The 24989-nt window shown below is 47.2% G+C and overlaps 1 long non-coding RNA gene across 2 annotated transcripts in view; it reads left to right on the top strand.

Annotated features, from left to right (window-relative positions):
- Positions 1–22817, top strand: part of LOC100938790 (uncharacterized) — a 58829-nt gene extending 36012 nt beyond the window's left edge. Inside the window, exons 2-4 of one of the 2 annotated variants that reach the window (XR_008510473.2) lie at positions 19946–20143; positions 20375–20485; positions 21759–22817. This is a non-coding gene — a long non-coding RNA (uncharacterized LOC100938790). Of the gene's footprint in view, positions 1–19945; positions 20486–21758 lie in introns of both variants that reach the window. The other variant, XR_152002.5, reaches the window with a different exon arrangement.
- Positions 22818–24989: the final 2172 nt, after the last annotated feature.

Here is a 24989-nt window from a genome sequence, read left to right as displayed (position 1 = left end):
AACCATCCATTCTTTGGAGAAGCAACAAACACAGATTGGGCACCAGTGGTGTGCCCTGCTTCAAGAGTCTTGCAGGGAGTGAGGCAGCTGCAATAGTTCCCATTCTGTCTCTCTACCCTAAGCCTCCTTCCAAGTCACTCTCGCTCTTTGCCTCCCTCTCTTTATTGAAAGAGTTGTTGAAGGCCAGGCACAGTGGCTCACACGTGTAATCCTAGCACTTTGGGAGGCCGAGGCGGGTGGATTGCTTGAGCTCAGGAGTTCGAGACCAGCCTGGGCAACATGGTGAAACCCCGTCTCTACTAAAATACAAAAAATTAGCCGGGCATGATGGTACACACCTGTAATCCCAGCTATTAGAGAGGCTGAGACAGGAGAATTGCATGAACCTGGGAGGTGGAGGTTGCAGGAAGCCGAGATCGTGCCATTGCACTCCAGCCTGGGTGACAGAGCGAGACTCTGTCTCAAAAAAAAAAAGAAAGAGTTGTTGAAATATCTCCTCCCTCTAAAAAATCTTCTTGCTCTGTTTGGAGAAGGAAGATGTTTCTCTCATTTATAAAAAAAAGGACTTCAGGTGGCCGTCAGAAGAGGAAAATGGGGGCTAGAGTCAGGTATTCAGATGGCCAAAGGCACCGGGTCACTTGGCAGTAGGTGAGAGGGGAGCTTTGGAAAGAAGATGGGAGAGCCTCCAAAACTTATTAGCTCATAAAATGTCACCTGAGATAACCTCTGAATGTTTAGAAACTGCTTGGTGTATGCCACCAGTGGTAGACATTCAAGGTGCTGTGACACGCCAGTGGGGCAGATATTTTGTCAAGAGCTAAAGAGAGAGCCCAATGATAGGTGCCTATTCTGCCAACACACGGGTGGGTGTCGCCAGCGAGGAGCCAAGCCACCTGTGCCTTGGTGATGCCCCAAGGAGGCAGAGTCCCTGGGGGGAAAGGAGATTGGGGGGCAAAGGTGAATGGTATGGTAGAAAATGGTTTTATACATGTTGATGCTATTTAAGCTATGAAGACTAGCCTATAGGTCTTCTGCCAACCAGCCATTGATACGTCATGGGAAATGGGTTGTGAGACTCTCTGGTTCAGAATGTTTTTCTGGGCCACCTCTCTGCTTAGACTAGGGAGTGAAAACAAGTGACATAGATTTAAACTAATAATAATAAACTGGGCGCAGTGGCTCACCCCTGTAATCCCAGCACTTTGGGAGGTAAGGCGAGTGGATTACTTGAGCCCAGGAGTTTGAGACCAGCCTGGGCAACATGGCAAAACCCTATCTCTACAAAAAATACAAAAATTAGCTGGTGTGGTGGTGTGTGCCTGTAGTCCCAGCTACTCAGGACACTGAAGTGGGAGGATCATCTGAAAGGGGGCCTGGTGGTGGGGGCCAGGGGGAGGGGGCGGGGTGTCAAGGCTGCAGTGAGCTGTGATCACACCACTGCTCTTCAGCCTGGACAGTAGAGTGAGACCCTGTCTCAAAATAACAACAACAATAATAATAGTCACACACAGTGCAGTGAAACAAGACTTTCAACTCTACTGGTGGGGGTGTAAATTTGTCTGGTCTTTCTTGAGGCATTTGGGCAGTATCAAAGTCTTAAAAATGTTCATATACTTTATCCCAGCAATTCCACTTCTAGGAATGTGTTCTAAGAAAATAGTTGGACAAGTGCACAAAGATCAGCATATAATGATATCCGTGATAGTTTTGTTCACAATCGTGAACAACTGAAAACAACCAAAATATCCAGCAATTGGAGATTGGATAATAAATGAAGGTAACTTCATAGAATACCGTGCATCTATTGAAAAGGACACTGCTGCTGTCTCTTTTTTTATTTTGAGACAGAGTTTCGCTCTTGTTGCCCAGGCTGGAGTGCAATGGCATGATTTCAGCTCACTGCAACCTCCACTTCCCAGGTTCAAGTAATTCTCCTGCCTCAGCCTCCCAAGTAGCTGGGATTACAGGCATGTGCCACCATGCCGGGCTAATTTTTTTTTGTATTTTTAGTAGAGATGTGGTTTCACCATGTTGGTCAGGCTGGTCTCGGACTCCTGACCTCATGATCCACCCACCTCGGCCTCCCAAAGTGCTGGGATTACAGGCATGAGGCTCCGTACTCCACCTCGTATTTATTGATAGGGAAAGATGGTTGAAATATTTTACGTGAGAAGAGCAGATCCCAGGACAATATATTCATTCTGACCCTATTTTTATAGATAAAAGTAGATAAATTCCTCTATTTCAGTCATTATTTCATTAAAGGTGACTTTTTGCTGAGACTGCACCGTGTGGACGCCCAGTTTTACACAGGTTACTGCTCCAGATTAGTTTATAGTGCCATGTTGTGAAGGTTACAGTTAGACTGTGTACATTACTTTACATAGTGTTTGATACATAGTAGTGCTTAGAGGTAGAAAAAGTATTACTTTCGGAAACTCTCTTAAAGTTGTAAAGAGACTGCCCCTCTAGAACAGTTTGGTATTTTAATAGAATAGAAACTATAATATAAAAATTGGCAAAGTTTGGTATCCCGAATACATGTAGTTGATATGATCTCAACCTTGAAAAAATAGTATATGCACCCGTAGGAAAAGTCTGTGAAAATATAAATAAAAATGTTAACAGTGTTTGAGTAATGTTGGATCATGAGTGACTTGTCTCTTTTTTTTGCTGTAACACACCAGCCTCATGTGAGAATAGAACAGACAAGTCTTCATTTATGTCTTTCTCTTCACTCAAAGTTTTTAAAAAAAGACTTTAATTACTGATATAAAGTAAAACAATTACTTGTGGGTTGGCTGAGAATTGCTAGAAATTAATAAATAGTTTGGAAATATTTAGTAAATTCTAATTACTTAGCAAAAGTAATTAAAATATTTATAAGCGAACACCCATAAAACACCACCAAGCAAATACATTACTCAATAAATGGTTTAATTAGTATTTCATTACTAGAAATTAATCTCAGTAACGAAACATTACTACAAATTACATGTAGGATAGACAACTTATTTTACTGCTATTAATGATTTCAATTACTAAGTTTGTGCAAGCCTAATTTCTTCCTGCTTCCCCCACTCCCTCCTGCTCCCACCCAGGCAAGTTCCCACACACTGGGTCTGAATTAGGATGTTTGGGGCTGGTCTGGAACTGCATTGTTGGGAATCCCTGGCACACAGGTTAACAATTTCCCTTGGCTTATTTCTTGGTTGTCTTGCTGAAATACAGGCCCTGGGTGCCTCTTAATCAGCTAGAATCAAACTCCAGGGGCTGGTGGGCTTCTTACTGCAGATACACTCTCCTCTGGAGTCTTCTAAATCACTTGGCTGCAAGGATCTATTCCTTCTCCTCTCCGGTGCCAAGGCCATTCTGGCACTGGCTTGTAGCCCTGGTCTACCTTCCAGGGCTGGGTGGGGTGGGGTGGGCCGGGCTACTCTCGTCATCAGAGGGCATTGTCATGCAGTTTATTTTTTATTTTTTTATCTTATCATATTATTTACTAAATTTACATGCATACACATATACATACATACATATATCTGAGTTTGAGTCTGAATTCACTACTGTTTCAATTGCTGTAGTTGGTCAATTCTAGTATGACAGAGTTTATTTATTTATTTATTTATTTATTTATTATTATTATACTTTAGGTTTTATGGTACATGTGCGCAATGTGCAGGTTAGTTACATATGTATACATGTGCCATGCTGTTTAGAAAAAGAAGTCCCTTCCTCCAGACAGACGCGGTCACACACCAGGGTGGATTTCAGCTCCCACTTGTTTTTTTGGTCAGGTTCTCCAAGAAACAGATTTGCATGCAGGAGTCTTATTGGGGAATGCTTTCAGGAACTACTACCCCGTGTGGGAGCGAGAGAAGCAGGACTGTGCAGAAGGAGAAGTTGAACAACTCCATGGAAAGCTCTGAAGCTGGGATCATCCTTCCAGAATGTCTTGGATTGAGACAAAGGGTGGGGATTGTTATTCAAATTGTTAACCACACAGCGATGGGTTCCATTGCTTGGCGGGTGACAGCCCAGTGACCACAGCCAAGGAGGATTTAATAGGGGATTTCATTACTAGTAACAAGTAAAGCTGACACTGGGGATAGTTCTCAAAGCAGTGCCTCCCGGTGGCAGGGGGAGGGGGCTTGTGGGTGTGGTTTGCTCCTGGCTTTGATAGCTTTGATACACGAGTTGTTCCAATATTCTGCTGGCACCAGGGGAAGTGTTGCTTTTGGTGTTAGAGTGAACCCTTGCTGGGACTTCTGCCTAGACCATAAGCTCCAGAAGGGCAGGCTTATGTCTCATGGTATCCCCAGACCTTAGCCCAGTTCACAGCTCCATTAATATTTGCTGATTGAATGTATAAGACTAAAGACAAATGGTCACTTAAATACATTAATGTGAACTTGACACACTTGACAAAGGGAAATAGAGAATCTGATTTAATCTGAGGGGTTGGGGAGGCTTCTCCAAAGAAGTGATGCTTGAGCTGAGACCCAAGGACTGGGTAAGAGTGAACCAGGCAAAATGGGGGGAAGGGGGTGCTTCCCAAGCCTCCCCTGGACAGGCGTTCAGCTTTGCCACCTCCTGTGTGTGTCTCCTGGGAGGAAACAGAACTAAGAAGGCATGCTCACTGAATGTATCCTATTATCTGTTGCTGAAATGTATCCTTTGTCCGTATCACAGCCTTATCTTGTACAAGATTCATGTGTCCATGAGCTCATTTCCACCAGAACTCAGCCCAGGCTGCTGTGGGATGGAATCACTTGCACCTGGATGTGCTTTCTGGGCTGGTACATACAGGTAAGGCATCACGGCTGGAGGTGGAGGGGGCCTAACCCGGGGTTGCCCAGGAAGGGGTTTGCACATGGATGCAGCGTGTTGTGGAGGAACTGAGGGTGGAACAGCTGGGCTACCCCACACCTAAGCCTGTGTTTCCCATCTGTCCTTATCTACTCTGCTCCCACCCTTACCCGCTCTGGGCCTGTCTCTACTCCTCACTGCCCGAGGACTGTGGCCTGTACATTTCATTTCTCCTCCACACCTGTTCAGGGGGCCTCCCCTTTCTGCAGTGCCCCTCTTGATACACGAAATCCACCCAAATCCCCTCCATGGAGACCTGCCCAGCGACTCCAGGTCCTGCTATGCTCAGCCCTCCCTGGATTTCTGCAGCCTTAGCTGCAGATTCTTTAGGGCAGAGACTTGGTTTGCTTGAGAAATCCCATGCCTGGTCCCAGGCCTGTTCCAGAGCACAGAGGTTGGGAAAAGGCTGCAGGAGAAGTTGAGCCCTGAAAGAAAACCCAGCATGCCCACCCCTGTTACATGATGCCCTGGTGGGTGCCAGGCCTTGTGAATTGTGCCGGGGGTGACATCTGCTGGGCCTCCCATGCAGGCAGACTGTGAGGAGGCCACAGGCTTGGCTTCAGCTGGTGGTGGCAGGACTGGGTGTGGAGGGGAAAGGAAGATGGAAAGTTCACATTTATCATGTCTGGGACTTTGCCTGCCTTGTCCTTAATCAGTCTATAGCTAATTAGCTGCCTCCCCAGCTTGGCAGAGCACCATTAATCACCGAAGGAGAAAGCCAGCAGCAGTGCCTTGGGGCTCAGGGGAAATCAGGCTCCTTGGGTGGGCCCTTCTTGTCTGTAGCACTGAGAGGGCCACAGGGTTTCCTCTATGAGGGTCCCTCGGGTGGCTGGGAAGGGGCTCTGGGGCCCTATGGCAGTTGAGATGACTGTCAGAGGAAAGGTATGGCATCTCCTCTTCCTCCTTGCTTCAAGATTCCACTTACGTTCATGGTGAAAATGTGCCTAGCCCCAGACAAGAAATTCCAGACTCCCTTGCAGCTAAGGAAGAGCAGATGGCAAGCTCAGACCAATAAGGCATAAGCTGAAACCTTCAGCCTGGCTCTAGGAAGTCTTTTCCTTTCCTCACAGAAGACATCGGATGCCACTGGTCCTGCCCCTTCTTGCCCTTTCTCCTTGCTGCCTTGAATGAAGACTTGAAGGCTGGAGTTCCTGCAGCCATCAGCCTCTATGAAGGAAAGACCAAGAGAACTGTAGTGACACCAGCCGTGACATTGTTGCTGATAAACCAATGCCAGTAACCATTCTACCTCTAGATTTTGTTATGTGAAAAGAATAAATCTCTATTTGTTTAGGCCACTGTTGGCTGGGTATTCTGTTACCTGTAGCCAAAGACATTTCTAATATAGAGGGAATTCTGGTTGGTGCCAGCCTCATTGCAGAGATGCCCAAGGTCCATAGAGTGCTTCAGACATCCCCAAGCTTCGCCAGCCGTGGGGCATGAGAGAGGCTATAGTGGTAACAGTAACCCAGTGTCACCAGCTCTGCCCCTCCAATCATGTAGCCTCTGCACTTCTTTGTCCTTTAAAGTCTCATTATCCAACCCCATTAAGCCACCCATGTCAAGAAGAAAGTTTCAGAAAGTATCTGGTGTGACATTGATATATCAGTGATGTTAAACTCTATGCAATGGAGTACCTGGTAAGGCAAAACTAGATTTTCTGGCAGATAAACAATGTTTCCTCTCTTAGTTGTGTGACTTTGAGGTAAGTAGGAAATGCATTGCTCTGGGAAAGGGGTGTGAAAAGGAATGCTGTGATGCTGAGCAGGTTTGGGTGTGCAGAGCTGGTCACAGAGGTTGGGATATTTCATAGGGGCCAGGCAGTCTCCTAGCAGGACTGAGATCAAGACCCTGACTGATCCTTCTCTGTTGGGGTATAAGGTTACTAGAGCCTTTCTGATGAACGGAGTCAGTCTCTCTAAGACCCTTTGGCATGAAAGGGTGGAAAGGACCCCGCGGTGGCTCACACCTGTAATCCCAGCACTTTGGGAGGCCGAGGCAGGTGGATCATGAGGTCAGGAGTTTGAGACCAGACTGGCCAACATGGTGAAACCCCGTCTCTACTAAAAATACAAAAATTAGCCAGGCATGGTGGTGGGTGCCTGTAATCCCAGCTACTCAGGAGGCTGAGGCAAGAGAATCGCTTGAACCCGGGAGGCGAAGTTTGCAGTGAACCAAGATCGTGCCACTGAACTCCAGCCTGGGCAACAGAGCGAGACTCTGTCTCAAAAAAAAAAAAAAAAAAAGAAAGGACCCCAGACGGGAGCTCACCATCAGGAAATGGGGAGTGGGAAGAGGTGAGCCAAGCTGATATCAGGCTTAGATGCTTGTTATGGGGGCTGGCACCAGCCCAGCATATGGCAGGGTAGAGATGATCCTGGACCCAGGCGTTCCATGCTATGGGAACAATGGCTGCACATAGGAGTGTGAAATAAAGGAATTGTAGACTGGAGTGCACGGTAGGGCTCCACTATGCTGTGTGCATCCAGGCATCTGGAGCACAAGAGCGTCACTTGCTGGTGGATGTGGAGGGGGGTCAAACTGTGCGGGATCAGTGTTCAACAGTAACCTCTTGTGGCAGCCGACTGATAAGACTGTTCAGTTCTGTCTGCATCTGGCTTTTAGAAACGGCAGATCCTGATGAAAAGAGTAAGCGTCTCTTGTTCTTGGACAGTTTGGAGGAAGTGAGGTGAGGGGAGGGAGATCCTGAGAGGTAGAGGTAATATAGCCCTGTGGTTAGGAGAATGGGCTCTGGAGCCAGATGGCTTCGGTTTCTGTTACTGCTCTGTTACTTACTGGTTTACCTTGTGTACAGGTCTGGCTTCACAGATGTGCAGACCTGTGCAGTCTCACAGGGCCCTGTCCTTAAATAGATCCCTATGCTTGGCTTGAAGTTTGGTGTCTCGAAAATCTTTGTAATTTTTGAACAAGGGCTCCCTATTTTCTTTTCTTTTCTTTTTTTCTTTTCTTTTCTCTTCTCTTCTTTTCCTTTTCTTTCTTTCCTTTCTTTCTCTATCTTTTTTCTTTTCTTTTCTTTTTTTCAGGGTCTTGCTCTGTCTCCCAGGCCAGAGCGCAGTGCTGCAATCTTGGCTCACTGCAGCCTCAACTTCCTGCGTTCAGGCAATCCTCCTGCCTCAGCCCGCTCCGAAGTAGCTGAGACTATAGGCACGTGCCACTGGGCCCAGCTAATTTTTTGTATTTTTTTGTAGAAATGGGGTTTTGACCTTTTGCCCAGGCTGGTTTCAAACTCCTGAGCTCAAGTGATCTGCCTGGCTTGGCCTCCCAAAGTGCTGGGATTACAGGTATGAGCCACCACACCCAGCAACCTCAGCCTCTTTGAGTAGCTGAGCCTACAGGCGTGCACCACCACACTCGGCTAATTAAGAAGAATTTTTTTTTTTTTTTTTTGTAGAGACAGGGTCTCCCTATATTGCCCAGGCTGGTCTCAAACTCCTGGACTCAAGCGATCCTCCTGCCTCAGCCTCCCAAACTGTTGGGATTGGGATTACAGGCATTAGCTGATGCACCTGGCCAGGCCCCCCATTTTCATTTTGCATTGAGCCCTGCAAATTACATAGCCAGTCATGTCTGGGCAAACTATTTACTTCTCTTATGCCTCTGTTTTCCTATTTCTAAAATGGATTTTTAAAATATTATCTGCCTCGGAGAGTTGTTGTGAATATTAAATGAGTTATATACACATAAAATACTTAGAGTAGGGTATGGCATATAGTAAGCTCCATGTAAGTGTTAGCAATTGCTATCATGCCTGTTAATTGAGGCAAGTGAGGACTCCAGCAATTAATTTACAAAATACAGGGATGTGACTATGTTCATGTCTCCAGCTAGTGAAGCAGATCAGATCAAGTACATAGGGAAACAATGAAGGAGAGGAAAATGTGACCCCTCGACTTATTTCTCACACAAGAAGACATGCCTCATTAATCCCACATCCATCTGGGCCCGCAGGGCTGACAAGAGAGGAGAACGCGGAAGCCCGAGAAGTGTGGAGTCAAGGCCAACCTCCTGCCGGAGGGGCTGGCAGCAGAAGTCAGGCATGGCTCTGAGGGGTGGGATAGGGCACCTCCTGGAAGCAGCCTGCGTCCTCCCCAAGGGGCCAGCCTAGGGGGCAGGCTGTCCTTAACTCAGGCCTCATTGCCCTTCCCTGAGATGGCACTACAGTCAAAATGGGGGGCCCAGCCCCAGCCTTCTCTCCCTCTGAGCCTGTCTCACATTTCCAGACAGAGATCAGAGGATAGGATATTGTGAAGGATGGTTTATGATGATGATTATTCTAAAAAAGCTTTTGTTGACACCTAACATACATACACAAAAGAGGAGAAATAATAGGTTCCCACCTCAAAAATCCTCCCAAATAATGAGGTCAAGAAATAGGACATCCTGGAAGTCCCCAGTGAGCTCCCCACCCAGTTACTCCCTTCTTCCCAAATTCACCACTACCTTGCCTGTTATTATTATTATTTTTGAGATGGAGTCTTCCTCTGTCCCATCTCGAGTGCAGTGGAGTGCTGTGGCACGATCTCGGCTCACTGCAAACTCCACCTCCCGGGTTCAAGTGATTCTCTTGCCTCAGCCTCTGAATAGCTGGGATTATAGGCACCCGCCACCACACCCAGCTAATATTTGTTTTCTTTGCTTTTTTTTTTTTGAGACAGTCTTGCTCTGTCATCCAGGCTGGAGTGCGGTGGCACGATCTCGGCTCACTGCAACCTCTACCTCCCAGGTTCAAGCGATTCTCCTGCTTCAGCCTCCCCAGTAGCTGGGATTACAGTCATGTGCCACCACGCCTGGCTAATTTTTGTATTTTTAGTTGAGATGGGGTTTTACCATATTGGCCAGGCTGGTCTTGAATGCCTGACCTCAAGTGATCCGCCTGCCTTGGCCTCCCAAAGTGCTGGGATTACAGACATGGGCCACCGTGCCTGGCCTTATTTTTGAAATTTTTGGAGAGACAAGGTTTCACTATGTTGGCCAGGCTGGTCTTGAACTCGTGACCTCAAGTGATCTGCCCACTTTGGTCTCCCAAAGTGTTAGGATTACAGGTGTGAGCCACCGTGCCTAGCCCCTATTACTTTTTTTTTTTTTTTTTGAGACAGAGTCTCACTCTGTTGCCCAGGCTGGAGTGCAGTGGCACAATCTCAGCTCACTGCAAACTCTGCCTCCCGGCTTCACACCATTCTCCTGCCTCAGCCTCCCCAGCAGCTGGGACTACAGGTGCCTGCCACCAGGCCTGGCTAATTTTTTTGTATTTTTAGTAGAGATGGGGTTTCACTGTGTTAGCCAGGATGGTCTCGATCTCCTGACCTCGTGATCCACCCGTCTCACCCTCCCAAAGTGCTGGGATTACAGGCGTGAGCCACCGCGCCTGGCCGTACTTTTTAAAACCATTAGATTTCACTTTTCCTAATTTTTTAATTTTTAAAATTTCAAATCTATAAAAGAAATTGGAAGACTAGACTAGGAACACCTATATATATTCACCTAATATACCAGTTGTTAACATTTTGCTATGTACTCTCTCTCTCTCTCCCTTCCTGTTTCTCTTTTTTCTCTCCCACCACTACACATTTTTTGAATCATTTGTGAGTTACTTGTAGACATTATGACACCTTATTTCTAAACATTTCAGCACACATCTCCTAAGAACAAGGGCATTTGCAGAGTGCAATTACCACACTCAAGAAATTTAACATTGCTACAATGTAATATGTTTATATTCACATCTCCCCAGTTATCCCAATAATGTTCTTTATGGATATATATATTTTTAAAATCAATAATCCAATCTTGGAACACACTCTGCATTTAGTTGGATGTCTCTTCAGTCTTTTTAAATGTAGAACAGTTCTACATTTACAAAAAATCTTTTATGACATTGACATTTTTGAAGCGTATAGGCCAGTTTTGGGGAATGTCTTTGAGTTTGGATTTGTCTGTTTCTTCATGATTGAACTCAATTTGAACATTTTCGGCAAGAATGCCACATGAGTTTTAATGTTAACCTTATTTATTACTTATAATTAATTTATTATTAATAATAGTGGCTGCAACTTATTGAGTGTCCATCATGTGATGTGGGGATTATTGTGTCCATTTTGCAGATGAGGTAACTGAGGCAGAGAGTGGCTAAGTACTTTTCCCAAAGTCACATAGAAAGAGGACAGGCCGAGATTAGGTCTGTCTGATTCCAGTGCCCATGCCCATAACCATTGCAGCCGACTACTGTAGTGGCAATCACTACTGCCAGTGACGGCTGGTTCCACTGGAAGGAGACCTGAGGCTGTGCCTGGAGGCAGGGCCTCCACTCTGTTCTCTGCAGAGTGCCAAGCTTAGCCAGGGCCAAACCCAGAACCAGGGTCCAAATTGTTTATTGAACAAAAAAAATGAATGTTTGTTCTGTGGACTAAAGTTAACATGGAGTCCATGGACCAGTGTCACCAGAGTCACCCAGAAAGCCTGTCAGAAATATACATCTGTGGGCCCTGCTGCCAACCCACTGAATCTGCACCTCAGTTGGTGGGCCCTGAGGATCTAGTGAATTAGGTTTGCCTGATGATCCTGATATAGACAACATTAAGTGAAAAGAGCAAGTTTTAGAACAGTGTATACTGTGTAATCACATATTTCTCTTTGTCCGTTTGAAGCTTATGTGGTTATATATGGATTTACAGTTTCAGGAAGGACACTAGAAAACTGTTACCAATATTCACCTCTGAGGAATGGGGCTGGGAGCCTGGAGGGCTGGAGGAGGACTTTACCTTCTACCTTATGCATTATTAGACATGACATAAGTGATAAATTAATACATTCTTAGTGTAAAAAATTAAACATTGCAGATAAGTAGGGTCTATGTAATTTATCACTGAAACTGAATGCTTTGGGGAGTGAAAGGCAGTGCTGTTGTTAGTTTCACCAGCAACAGAGAAAACAGAAGCCATCCTGGGCAAACCTGGACGGGTGGTCACCGTGCGAAACTTGAAGTCCCCTTTGATCCTCCCATCTGGTTACAACCACCCCCAATCAGAGGTAACCACTGTTATCAGCTTGATGTGTATTTTGCAGACCCTTTAAGTACAATATGTAGTCATTGAAAGTGCTTTGGCCATTTCTGTTTTCCTTGTTTTTTTGAGACAGGTACTCTGTTGCTGGCCGGAGTGTGGTAGTATGATCATAGCTCACTGTAATCTGGATCTCCTGGGTTCAAGCGATCCTCCTGCCTCAGCCTGCTAAGTAGCTGGGACTATAAGCCCACACCACCAGGACTGGCTGGTTTTTTTTTTTTGTTTTTTTGTTTTTTTTTTTCTAGAGACAGGGTTTCACTATGTTGCCCAGGCTAGTCTTGAACTCCTGGCCTCAAGGGATCCTCCCACCTCAGCTTCCCAAAGTGCTAGGATTACAGGCATGAGCCACCGCGTCCAGCCTGGCACTTTTTCTTTTTACATAAATAATATCACACACAAGTTGTCTTTTTTCACTCAGCAGTATGTCTTGGAGATTTAGCCATGTCCTGCCACATGGAGCTACTTCATTTCTTTGAGCAATGCATGCTGTTTAGCATTCTACATATTCCACAGATGAGTCATCTACATCCTCTTGTGGATGGGTATTCAGGTTGTTTCCAATTCTTTGGAATGATTAACAGTGCTAATGATCATGATAATGGGGATCTTGTCTCAACAGTGGAACAACCTAGTATCCATCAGAAGTCAGCCTAATGTTAAAATATTATCAGGAGGTGGCATTTTTTTTTTCTTTTTTGAGATGGAGTCTCACCCTGTCACCAAGGGTGGAGTGCAATGGCGTGATCTTAGCTCCTGCAACCTCTGCCTCCCAGGTTCAAGTGATTCTTGTGCCTCAGCCTCCTGAGTAGCTGGGATTACAGGCATGCACCACCACACCCGGCTAATTTTTGTATTTTTAGTAGAGACGGGGTTTCGCCATGTTGGCCAGGCTGGTCTCAAACTCCTGACCTTCAGTGATTTGCCCATCTCGGCCTCCCAAAGTGCTGGAATTACTGGTGTGAGTCACCATGCCCAGCCAGGAGTTGGCATTTTTGAGGCACAACTGAATTTATGCACATGGTCCCTCACTAGGCCTGAGGACTCTCCACTTTTCATATCCAGGGAAGATACAGATGGGGTTCAGAAGTGGGGCTCTCCCCAGCTTCACCATCAGAAGATCCTCAGAAGGTCTTTGGCCTCTCCAAATCTTTCCTGCAGTTGAGGTTTAGCAGAGGCTCCCAGGAGAGTCGACTCCTCCATTCTTACTCCTTGTTCCTCATCTTCCCGTCCCTCTACTATTCATGAGCCTCTTTTACTTATCCAAGGTGGCATTTGGATATGGTGGAAAGAGCCTGGACTTTAGAACGGGACAGACTGTTTGATTCCCAGTTCCACCACCAACTGGCTGTGTGACTTTGAGTGAATTGCTTTACCTCTCTGGGCCTCCAGTTCTTCCCCATTTGTAAAATGGGGAAATATTATCCACCTCCCAGGATTATGAATTTATACGTTGGATAACAGAACAGGTCATGTATATGCCCCTTGTCGCCACAAGGTGGGTGCTCCCTAAGTGTTCATCACTCTAGTCCCCTTCCCTCTCTCGCCATTGCTCTGTGTGGATTAGTGCCACTCCAATATTGAAATGCCTATGGGTGCTCCAGAGAGCAAGGATTGTCCTTCTTCCCATTTGCCACTAACTCTAGTCTTCCCAAGCCCTGGCACAAGTTTGGGGCACATTTGGAGCCCCCAAAAGGAGGTAGAGATTCAAAGGGGCTGCCGTAGGGGCCAGGCTTTGTCTTTATGCGGGGTCCTGGGAGGGCTACCCAGCAAAGGACAGAGAGGCAAGGCCCTGCCCTCGGATAGATCTCTGCCTCATGGGATTTTCAATCTGATAGGAGCAATAGTTCCTAACCCTGGTGTCTAGAGACCTGGTCTTTTTCCCCAGAAGATCTCCTAGCCTGTTGGGAAGGTCCTAGTCAATATCCTCTGAAGCACCTCGCCTGATGAGGAAGACTTGATTTGATATCAATTCTCAGGAAGTTTCCAGGCTGATGGAGGAAACACACTGTCATCTGGAAAGCCTTCCCAAGGTTCGGTGAAGACTTCCACTTGATGTGAACCTCTCTTCAGGCACCACTTCCCTACGTATGAATGCATGCTGGTCTCGGCTGGACTGAGCTGCCTGAATGCAGGCACATTATCTTACTTTTGGGATCTCTGGTCCCAGCTTGTTGCTGGCCATCTTGAAGAATGCTTGCAGATTGGGCACATTCTCATGGGCTCCCTATTTAAAGAAGAGTTAGGGTCCTTTAATAACTCAAGGGCACAGACAAAGCAATTCAGAGCATGAGAGTGAGTGAGTCATCAAGGACAGCTGAGAGTACGGGATGGACCAGGAGGGGCTTCCTGGGCCTAGGGCAGAAGAGCCACATGGGAGCCGGGCCCCCGCCTCCCCCAACCACGCCTATCTGCACTGCCTTCTGGAAACTGCTACAGGTCTGTAGGTGGTGTTTTAGAGGAGCACCCACATAACCTCTCCCCATGGGAGCTGTGTGCCAAGGGGGGGGCACCTCTGTCCTCGTAGGAGGGGAGAAAACACGTCAGACCCTGAGTTGACGGGCAAGTCAAAACTGCTGGTTAAATGGCTTTAAAGTAGTGGCCATTTATAAGTTAATGAAAGAGAAAATAGGCACATTATACATACAGATTTGTCCTTAATGAGGGGAAAAGGCATTGTTTACTGATGTTCAGTTCTAATTATCCATGCACAGGGCTAGCTTTTTTCCAGCAGTGCCGCGTGCCTCCATTCTCCCATCTTCCACCACGTTCTTTTAACCCCTTCAGTGCCCACCCAGGCTCTCACTCATCCCCCAGAGCATCAGGTTCCAGTGCTGGCTGAGCGGCCAATTCCTGGCTGACCCTGCGGAGATCTTTGACCCTGGCAGACAGCACAGCAGCTGCTTGTGTCCTCTGCTCTCCTCAGCTGAGCAGCCAGATGGAGGGCAGTGCGGCCAGGAAACCTCAGGGCAGCCACCCTCGGAAGGAGGCAGAGCTCAGGGGGGTGCCAGGGAAAACCCAACTGAGGAGGCAGGTGGAGTCTGAAGACTGCAAGCCAGGGACTCCCCAAAAAGCCAGGGCTCCGTAGAACCACCCACCAGTCCCATCCTTTGCAGTTTTTCTGAAACTGTCAAGAAGGGAGGGGGCTCCCCTGGAAAAGGCAAACAGCAGGGTACCTCCCAAACGGGCAGCTCACTGAACCATTGCTAAGGTGACACCTGTCCATCCTCACTTCAGCATGAGCAAATGGGAGATCACTCTGGGATAAACAGATAACCCCTTGCTACCCCATAAACTCTCCTCTCACCCCAAGATCCCAGCCTGCTAGATGCTGCTTGTCCTCGGTGGAGAATAAATAAGCAATAGACGCGAGAGTGGAACATGCATGACCACTCCTGCCAAAGTGAGCTCAGTGTTGGCTCAGCTTGGGAAATCGGCAAGGAGGAAAGGAGCTACTCGCTGAAAGTGGGGTAGGGAAGATGGCTTGGTCAGCCCCAAACCCTAATCATCCAATGGCACATTTAAGCTGTCTTCAGGAGACTCTGCTGGGAAGGGATTTGGCTTTTCCTTGAACTTTCTGGGTGAACAGCAGTGCTAACTTGCTGATGCTCAGAATGCATTCTCCACTCTGCCTTGGGAAGCCAGGAAAATGCGGCAGGTGGCTGCAAGTGGTGGTGGCAAAACCACTACCTCCATGGCCACTGGACAAGAGAACACGGGGTTGCCCCACAACACAATTTTGGAGGTTTGATCAAAGAGGGAACTTCCTGATTGATTAAAAAGGCAGTTGGGCAACATTATGCCAATAAACGTGAAAATTCAGACAAAATGGACAAAGTTATAGAAAAACACAGATTACCAAAACTGACAAAAGAATAGAAAGCCTGAATAATCCTATAACAATGAAAGAACTTGAATCCTGTGGGGCTTGGTAGGTCATGCCTATAATCCTAGCACTTTGGGAGGCTGAGGCAGGAGGATTGCTTGAGGCCAGGAGTTCAAGACCAGCCCCCACAGTATAGTAGGACCCTATCTCTACAAAATAAAAAAACAAAAAAATTGGCTAGGCATGGTGGCGCATGCCTGTAGTCCCAGTCCCAGGCTGAGGTGGGAGGATCACTTGAGCCCAGGAGGTTGAGGCAGCAGTAAGCTATGATCATGCCACTGCACTACAGTCTGGGAGACAGAGCAAGACCCTGTCTCTTAAAAAATAAAAATAAAAAAAAGAACTTGAATCTTGAATGAAAGATCGCCACACAGAGAATGCCAGGCTCCAATAGCTGCCCTTCCTTTGTTGTTATTGGGCATCTGCTGCTATTCATTTTTTTCTTTTCTTTTTTTTTTTTTTTCCTTTTTTGAGATGGACTTTCACTCTGTCGCCCAGGCTGGAGTGCAGGGGCACGATTTCGACTCACTGCAACCTCTGCCTTCCAGGTTCAAGCCTGCCTCAGCCTCCCAAGCAGCTGCGACTACAGGCATGTGCCACCACGCCCAGCTAATTTTTTTTGTATTTTTAGTAGAGACAGGGTTCCACCATGTTGGTCAGGTTGGTCTCAAACTCCTGACCTCAAATGATTTGCCCGCCTTGGCCCTCCAAAGTGCTGGGATTACAGGCATGAGCCATGGTGCCCAGCCATCTGCTATTTGTAAAGCCAAAGCTTCAATCCACATCCTCCTCCTTATGCCTATTTTCTACACGTTAAAACCTCGAGACAAGCAGAGTTAGGTTTTAATCTTCCTTCCCTTCCTTAAATCAGAGGAGACATCCTACAGCACCTTTTTTTAAAAATAAAAACCTCCTATTTATTTGCAGATTGGAATGGGTAATCAAAAGAACCTTTCATGATGTTATTTATTCAGAGTCCTTGCATCAAGCTTGCCACTTATTTAATCTGCACAAGTATCCTGCAAGAGAGACACTAGGATCCCTGTCTGAAGCCTGTTCTCTTCCCACGATACCTCCCTGCTGACCTAGAACAAGCCTACTCCTCTCTCAGGGATAGGAGGGTCATGACTGAGTCTTCCCCACCCTTCACTCCCATCTAGCCATCAACATCTAGGTCAGAGTTCCAGGCCCCTCTCCCCTGATGACAGTGCTTGGGAATTTCTTCAGTTGGTCAATGACCTTCTTACACAGCTGTCCCCAGAACTGAACCTGGCATTGAAAGGTACATTTGGTTATCCTGGTTATGTATTGCTGGGTTAGAAATTACCCCAAATTTAGTGGTGTAAAACAACCATTTATTATATTTATACGTTCTATGGGTCTGGAATTCAGATGGGGTATAGCAGGGAAGCTTTGTCTCTGCTCCACAGCATATGGGCCTCAGCTGGAAGATTCAAAGCCTGAAGGTGACTCAACTTTTGTGGGCTGGCATCATCAGAAGGCTTGTTCACTCATGTGTCTGGTGGGTGGGGCTGGCTGTCAGCTGGGACCTTAGCTGGGACTCTGGGCCAGAATATCTTGTGTGTGGCCTCTCCAGATAGCTTGAGCTTCCTCACAGTATGGCAGCAGGTTCCCAGGAGAGAATGACAAGTGAAAGCCACATTACCTCTTAGAATTTAGCTTTGCCAGTTGTGCAGCATGACATCTGCTACATTTCATTTGCAAGTTCTGCCCAATTTCAAGGAGTGGGGATGTCAAGATTCTAGAAAAGGGGGTGGCACTGGAGATACTACAGTGAACCTTTTTAAAAATTTTATTTATTTTATTTATTTATTTTTTTGAGATGGAATCTTGCTCTGTTGCCCAGGCTAGAGTGCAGTGGCGCAATCTCAGCTTACTGCAAGCTCTGCCTCCCAGGTTCATGCCATTCTCCTGCCTCAGCCTCCCAAGTAGCTGGGACTACAGGCACCTGCCACCACGCCTGGCTAATTTTTTGTATTTTTAGTAGAGATGGGGTTTCACCGTGTTAGCCAGGATGGTCTCGATCTCCTGAGCTTGTGGTCTGCCTGCCTCGGCCTCCCAAAGTGCTGGGATTACAGGCATGAGCCACCGCACCCGGCCTACAGTGAATCTTTTAAGAAAACATCACGTAGCTCATTAGCCTAGCTCAGAGGAAGCTCTCCACGTGGGAGGCTCTGGGAGGTCCTCAGGGTGTTAGAACGTCATTCATTCAGTCAGCACAAGTGATCAGAGTCTACCGTGTGCCAGCTGCTATCCCCTCATGCCCCTGGTGGTCCATAGCTGCATTGCCTTTCAGCTCCAGCCCCACCCAGGTTCTCCCGTTGAGGCCCTGACAGATTTGATCAAGATGAGAGAACTTTGGGCTTAATTCTCTCCAGCCTCCTGGGAAACATTGCTCTGGGTCACTGTGGCTATAGCCCAGAGAATAATTCCTCCCCCTGGGGACTGCTGTTGAATGGAAGGTTTTTACTCCCATTTCTCAAGGTGTAGGCATGTCGAACAGTTTCTGTTTATTGAAGAAGAAAACAAGTTGTTTTTTTATTTATATATAGCTCGTTTTTGTTCATTCCACAAGAAAAAACAGGGTTCCTCAACTGGAAATAGGTTCCTGCCCTTCCGTAAGACTTAGAAATGGGAGAATCTGTGTGTGAATTAGGTCACTGTGGTATAGAGAAAGAAGTTGGGAGAACTCCTCTAACCCTTTTTTTAGCACAGGAGCATGGCTTGTATAGCTGGTTCACTGGCTATTATACTGGAAAGCATAATGAGTGGGTCAAGACAAGTAGAGGTATAGCTAGCATAATAATCACAATAGGGCCGGGCACAGTAGCTCACACCTGTAATTCCAACACTTTGGGAGGCAGAGCTTTGAGGATTGCTTGAGCTCAGGAGTTCAAGATTAGTTTAGGAAACATATTGAGGCTCCATCTTTACAAAAAAAAAAATTAGCTGGGCATGGTGGTGCACACGTGTCGTCCCAGCTACTCGGGAGGTTGAGGTGGGAGGATTGCTTGAGCCCAGGAGGTTGGGGCTACAGAGAGCCACGATGGCATCACTGCATTCCAGCCTGGGCAACAAGGCGAGACTCTGTCTCAAAAAGAAAGAAAGAAAATGACTAATCACAATAATAACCAATATATATCATATTCTGGGCTCCAAGCATTTTATACAGCAATGTGAAAACGATATTAGTACCTTTCTGATGGCATTGTTGGCAGATTAAATGGCACAAATGAGGAAAGTAATTTCTCTAAGGCCCAGAGATGTTAAGTAATTTGCCCAAGAGCACACAGCTAAGATGTGGTAGAACTGGGATTTGAATCCAGGCCCATGGGCTCCAGAGACTGTCCTCTAATATTGGGCCATGATATGCAGCTAGCAGGCCTGGTAGCTTAAAGGGAGGGGCAGGAATTGGAATATAACAGGCGAGGCGCACAGGCTCTGGGTGTTGGGTCTCTCTTGGTTAGACACCAAAGACTCATTCTGCAGCCTGAGTCTCCTCATCTGGAAATGGGGATAATACCTACTCCAGTGAGTTATGTAAGGCACTAGCACAGGACTCCAGACCCAGTGGGTGCTCAGTGCACCGTTGGAGAGTCCCTTTCCTTTTTTCCTTCCTCTATATTTTGCCGTGGGCCACTCTATGGAGAGGATTTTCCTGCCCAGGGAAGAGGGAGATGGCCAGGATGACTTTGCTATCTGTGGCAACTCTAAGGGAATCCTGGTTCCCTAAGCTTTTGCTGGATGTCAGAATTCCAGTGCCTCTCCACTGTGCTTTTCATTGGCAGAACTTTAAATGATTTTATAAAACTGCAAATGTACAAGGTAATTGAGTCTTCTGTTTTATTACCCTGAGCTGCCTGGACCTTGCCCGGCCTCCTCCTCACTCACCGAGCCGCTGGAATAAAGTTGGAAGTGTTTGTGCTGGTAATATATAGGACTTAATTAACCTGGCCTTTTATAGCATTTCCAATGGAGGGTTGGAACGAACTTTGAGGCAGCTTGAGAAAGGGAAAGGGGGGCCTGGGGTGAGAGCGTGTATGTACATACAACACTTGATGTTGGTTTTTTCTTCTGTTCTTTTCTCCAGTACTTTAATCAGCATTTAATGACCTAGTCGAAAATTCATTGTTTGGACCCAAGCACTGGTGGGAAAGGCAGGAGGGGAGGCCTGCCTTGCTTCCTCCCTCCCGAGCCCTACAGCAGGGCATGGAGTGGTGAGTGAGTTCATACAGTGCCAGCCACATTCCCAGAAACTTCCAGCAGAGGTTAATCCTGCTCCTCTCAGGTAGGAGACAATGAATGGATATTAAGAAATGGACTCTCTGTGTTAGCTAATGCCAGTCCCTACTCAACCTAGGATGACTCCAATGGCGCATGTCCCCGTTCCCAGGCCCTAAGGCTGCGCTAACGTGCTATCCTGCCTGCCCCTTCATACTCCACCCCGCAATGTTCCCACTCCTTTCCCCTCCCAACACGAAGCCATGCCTGAACTGGACACCCTTCCATACCAACCCAGGAAAAAGTGATTTAGCTCCGGTCCACCCTGGGTGCAGCAGTCCTTCTGCCAAGATGCCTTCATATCATACAGCTATTATTTTTGGGAGGATTCCAAGTGAGGGCAGTCAGTGTAAGTGCCTCTCACCAGCTGCCTGCTCAGACCATTGCTGCACATACCCTAGCTCGTAAATCCTGCCCCAACGCTGCCGAGTGGTTACATCATCCCCAAACCTCATGCAACAATTCGATTTGGAAATAAAAAGGCAGGTGTTAATTGACTCACTCCCTCTGCCCCTTTGCGGTGCCCCTGACCCTCGATAGCTTTTAACCCCGCAGTTAATAAAAGTTTTGGGCCCAGCCCTAGCACAGTTCCTCATTCATTCTTTCATAACGTCAGCAAATTCTTCCTGAGTGACTGTAATGCACAAGTCATTGGCCAGAGCCTTAGGGAAGAGGGTTAGGTGGCTAAAGATGAGCAAGAAGCATTTTAAGCATTTCATGCCTCAGGAAAGCCTACAGAGGAGGCCCACAAATAACGCAGATTTGGGCAGGAGTCCTGTGGGCCTCCAGAGAAGCCAGAGTTTTAGAAGTGTCTCCAGCTCTTGAGTTGACTGCTCTTGAGTTTGTCTGTTCAGCACCCACCCCTCTTACAAGAGCACCCAGATTCTCCTTTGGAGAACCCACATCTTCACTAAATCTATGTGGTTCCAAATGTGGTTGAATGTCTGGGGTCCCCAGGAGTCAGCCCATGGGTAGAGCTAACCATTCAGGGCAGGTTAGTCCCCAGCCACAGTGATCATTTCAGCCATGGGCATGAGACTTGGGCTGGGCCAGTGAAAGCTATTGCTGCAGCTCTTGGGAAGGAGGAGCTCTCTTTTTCCACTGGGACTGGACAGAAGTAAGCCTGGAGCTGCTAGTAACGCTCTTGCCTTCACTTGGGAGAGGCTTCTGTCGCCCAGGCTGGAGTGCAGTGGCTCGATCTCCGCTCACTGCAAGCTCTGCCTCCTGGGTTCACGCCACTCTCCTCCCTCAGCCTCCCTAGTAGCTGGGACTGCAGGCTCCCACCACCACACCCAGCTAATTTTTTTGTATTTTTTTAGTAGAGACGGGGTTTCGCCGTGTTAGCCAGGATGGTCTCGATCTCTTGATCCACCCATCTCAGCCTCCCAAAGTGCTGGGATTACAGGCGTGAGCCACCGTGACCGGCCTGGGGGCCCTTGTTTTTAAGGTTTGCACTTGTGCGACTCTGAGAGTGGGTGCCTCCTTACATTTTGTACCCCAGGTGCCTCTCTCTTCTCCCTATTCCTGATCCTGCTTAGGCTGCTGGAAGTCCACCCCTATCTGTCCCTGAACCCAGCCTGAAGAATTCAGAGTTGATCGCTACTGTCTTTCTTCCCCCACAGGTGGGCTTGGCCCATTCTCTAGACTTTGGAAGATAATGTTCTATAGAGGCCTGTTCTGAAGCTTTACCAGGTCAAACTGGAGAAGAACCCAACAAGTAACTCATCCCAGCCTAACTGTTCTTCAAGGGCAATCAACCTACAGCATCCAAGCACAGAGAAATCAAATCCATGGAGAATCTTCAAATTAGGCTCAGAATCCATTTGGGTCACTGAATTTACTGTTATTAAGATCTTAGTTGTGTTCAACCATGATTTGACATACCTTAGAGTGAGAAGATATTCTTCCTGGCCTCAGACTAGTTGAAGGTAGAGAGAGAGACAGGCCCTTGGGTGTGAGGAGACCTCTCCTGGGATAATACACACAAAAAACCAAGAGCTGCTCACTGTGGTGCAGGAGACAGCAGGCCCTGAAACCAGAGGCTCTGTGTCCTTGAATACAATGCTTTACTCCTTTGACCCCTGTTACTGTGATTTGGAGAGGCAGACAATATAGGATGGGCTTTGCAGGCAGGGAGGTCCAGTTATAATCCCAGCTCTTACTAAGTTGGGTAAGACTCACTCAGAGACTTAGTTTCTTCTGTCATCTCTCAATAGAATCTTAAAGGAACTTTCCTCTTAGTGTTGTTTTAAAATTCAGTAAAATAATGAAGGCTTAGCACAGGGTCTGATGTAAATTTTCAATAAATTATTGTTGTCAATATTGTTCTGGAAAACAAGAGGGCATATTAGAAGGTCAAAAGTACTGCCAAGCATTGAAGTGCCAATTCTAGATCCAGTCTCAGCCCTCTGAGAATGGGTATCATTGTTTTCAAACCATTCAGAAACCAATGTGAATTGAACACCTAGTATGAGCTCTCTGAGGGAAGAGCCAAGTCATGCATTTTTTACCTTAAGGGGTCTTCAATACCTCTAGCTCAAAACAGTATCTCCATCAGGATTCTTCTCTGATAGTGTTCATTTCTTTTTTCTCAATGGATGCCTTAAAAAAAAAAATCCTACAAGGAAACCTGTACTCCTCAAATACACCACTCAGGTGACCATTAAATCATTTACATTGTTAATTTCTTTCCAGATGTGTGTCCTTTTCCCTAGTTACATCATCAGGACCTTCAAGGTAGGGGCAGGTCTTAGATTTCTTGATGCCCCCATAAATCTAGGTACAGAGTAGGTCTCTGGGCATCAGTATAAGGCCCATGAGCCTGATAGCTGCCCAGGTGGGTGCTGTGTGCCTGGGCATGGGAAGGACAAAAGAGAGGTCACTAAAGGGGTTCCTGGGAATGAAGAGGCCCTCTGACTTTAAAAGGGAGCCCATACACTTTTTGGACAACTGGAATAATCAGAAAGCTGTTTTTGGAGAAGCAGCAGCCAGAAAAACCTGGGGCATTGGGTCAACCAAAGCCCTTCCCAAGGCTGCAGTGGCCGCAGCTAGTTAGCCCAGCTTCCCTACCAGCCCCAGGGCTGCAACTGAACAGTGTTGGCTTCTTAACAAAAACAGCACCAATGCAAAGCCCTAACTTCACTGGAGAAATAGCCCTGCGCCCTTCCATCCATTAACATTTTGCACCTTAATGCAGCCATATTTTTGGAAAGCCAATTCATATTGGCTGAGTAGCTTATTGGTATGCAGCTCTGGTTAGGGGTGGGGGATCCTGGGAGGGGGGCACTCTGCAAAGGGGATGTAATTAAGCCTCAGAATGTTCAGTATATGCTCCCAAAGGGGGGCGGTACTTGGGATACCTAGAGCAAGAGTGATGGGCTTGTCCAAAAGGTTTGTGTGTATGAAGGCTTGACTGTTCCTGGGAAGTCCCACCGTGACTGCCACCCTTGCTCACCCCCAGCCCACACCAGAGCAGGGCCACCCACTCACCCTTTGGGTCTCTAACTTCGAACTTCCCAAGCAGACCCTATCGGGAAGCTCTTCTGAGATAAAATACATCATCATCTGCTCCATTAGAAAATAAATGTATGGCTATATTATGGGATTTGCATTCCATTACCTTGGTTTGCATGCCATAAAACATTTATTACACCCTTGGGCTAAAGTCTTAATAATGACTGGGTGTGAGGCACTAATGTGGTGCTGGTCTTGCTCAGGAACCAGAGATTAATGCCTTTTGATGTCACTCAGCTAATAGTTGTGCTCACCAATTTGTCCCATCAGAAGACATTAGAGTCAGGCCCTGTGCGAGGGTGGGGGAACCACTGCTCAGCTTCAGCTGGGAATCGAGGCTCCCCGTTCCTGCCTTCCTACCTGGTCTTGTTCAAAATGGCCGGAATGAAATCTCAGTTCCCCCTCTTCAATCCCCCATTCTACTTCTACCCCCCACCCCAGCCTTGGCCAAGTCCCCACTCCTGGGTGTGAAAGCTACAAGGAAGGGTTTAAGTGTCTGCCCTCCTATCAGACAGCAGCGGAGGTGGCAGGAGTCCGTGTGTGGGCATGGGTGTGTGTGTGCATGCATACACACACACACACACACACACAACTTCTCCCTTCCCTGTTAAGGAATTGCTTTGCCAGTCCTGACAGCTATGGAAGCCCAGCAGCCCAGAAGAGGAGGCTCCAGTCCACCTTTACCCCACAGGTAGGCTTAGTCACAGCCCCCAGCCCAGGAGACAGGCCTAGGATGGAGCTGAGCAGACCTCTGGGGCTGTATTGTGGGTCTTTCTTGTCATCAGCTGACTTGGCTCGAGCAGTCCCTGCAGCCAGGCCTTGGGGAATGTCCTCTTGTGGGTTGTTGTGATTCTCTGTGGGGTCCAGGAGCATCCTTCTCAGAGACCGGAGATGCCCCCCACCTCTTTTGCTCAAAGCCATGGCCAGGAAGTGACCAGTTACTTAACCCTTCTGTCTCTGTTTATCCACGTGGAAATGCTGGCATTTGGCATATGTGTGTGTGCTGTCTGGATCCTGCAATGTTCAGGACAGTCTTGCCCAGCAAATAATTCTCCCGCATTCCATACAACTTTTGAAATGCCCACCCAGGTCACTGTGTACTCCACAGCCCTAGGGGGCACTATTCATTTCCATGATGAAGTAAATGGCTGTGCAGTGCACAACCTGCACAACCATCAGAGAGGTCCTAAGTTTGACAGTCATCCCAGTGGAAAAACCTGTTTACAGTGACCAGAGCTCTAAACCTAGCTGTTTTACACATAAGCACTGAGGATTTTTACATGGCTCTAATATACACTGGATTTTCTAGGATTGCAACTTTTGCGACAATTGAGAAGGAA

This window comes from Pongo abelii, chromosome 8, assembly GCF_028885655.2.
Source record: "Pongo abelii isolate AG06213 chromosome 8, NHGRI_mPonAbe1-v2.0_pri, whole genome shotgun sequence".
NCBI lineage: Eukaryota > Metazoa > Chordata > Mammalia > Primates > Hominidae > Pongo > Pongo abelii.
The sequence above is the reverse complement of the archived record's forward strand: the minus strand, read 5'-3'. Positions and strand labels throughout refer to the sequence as shown.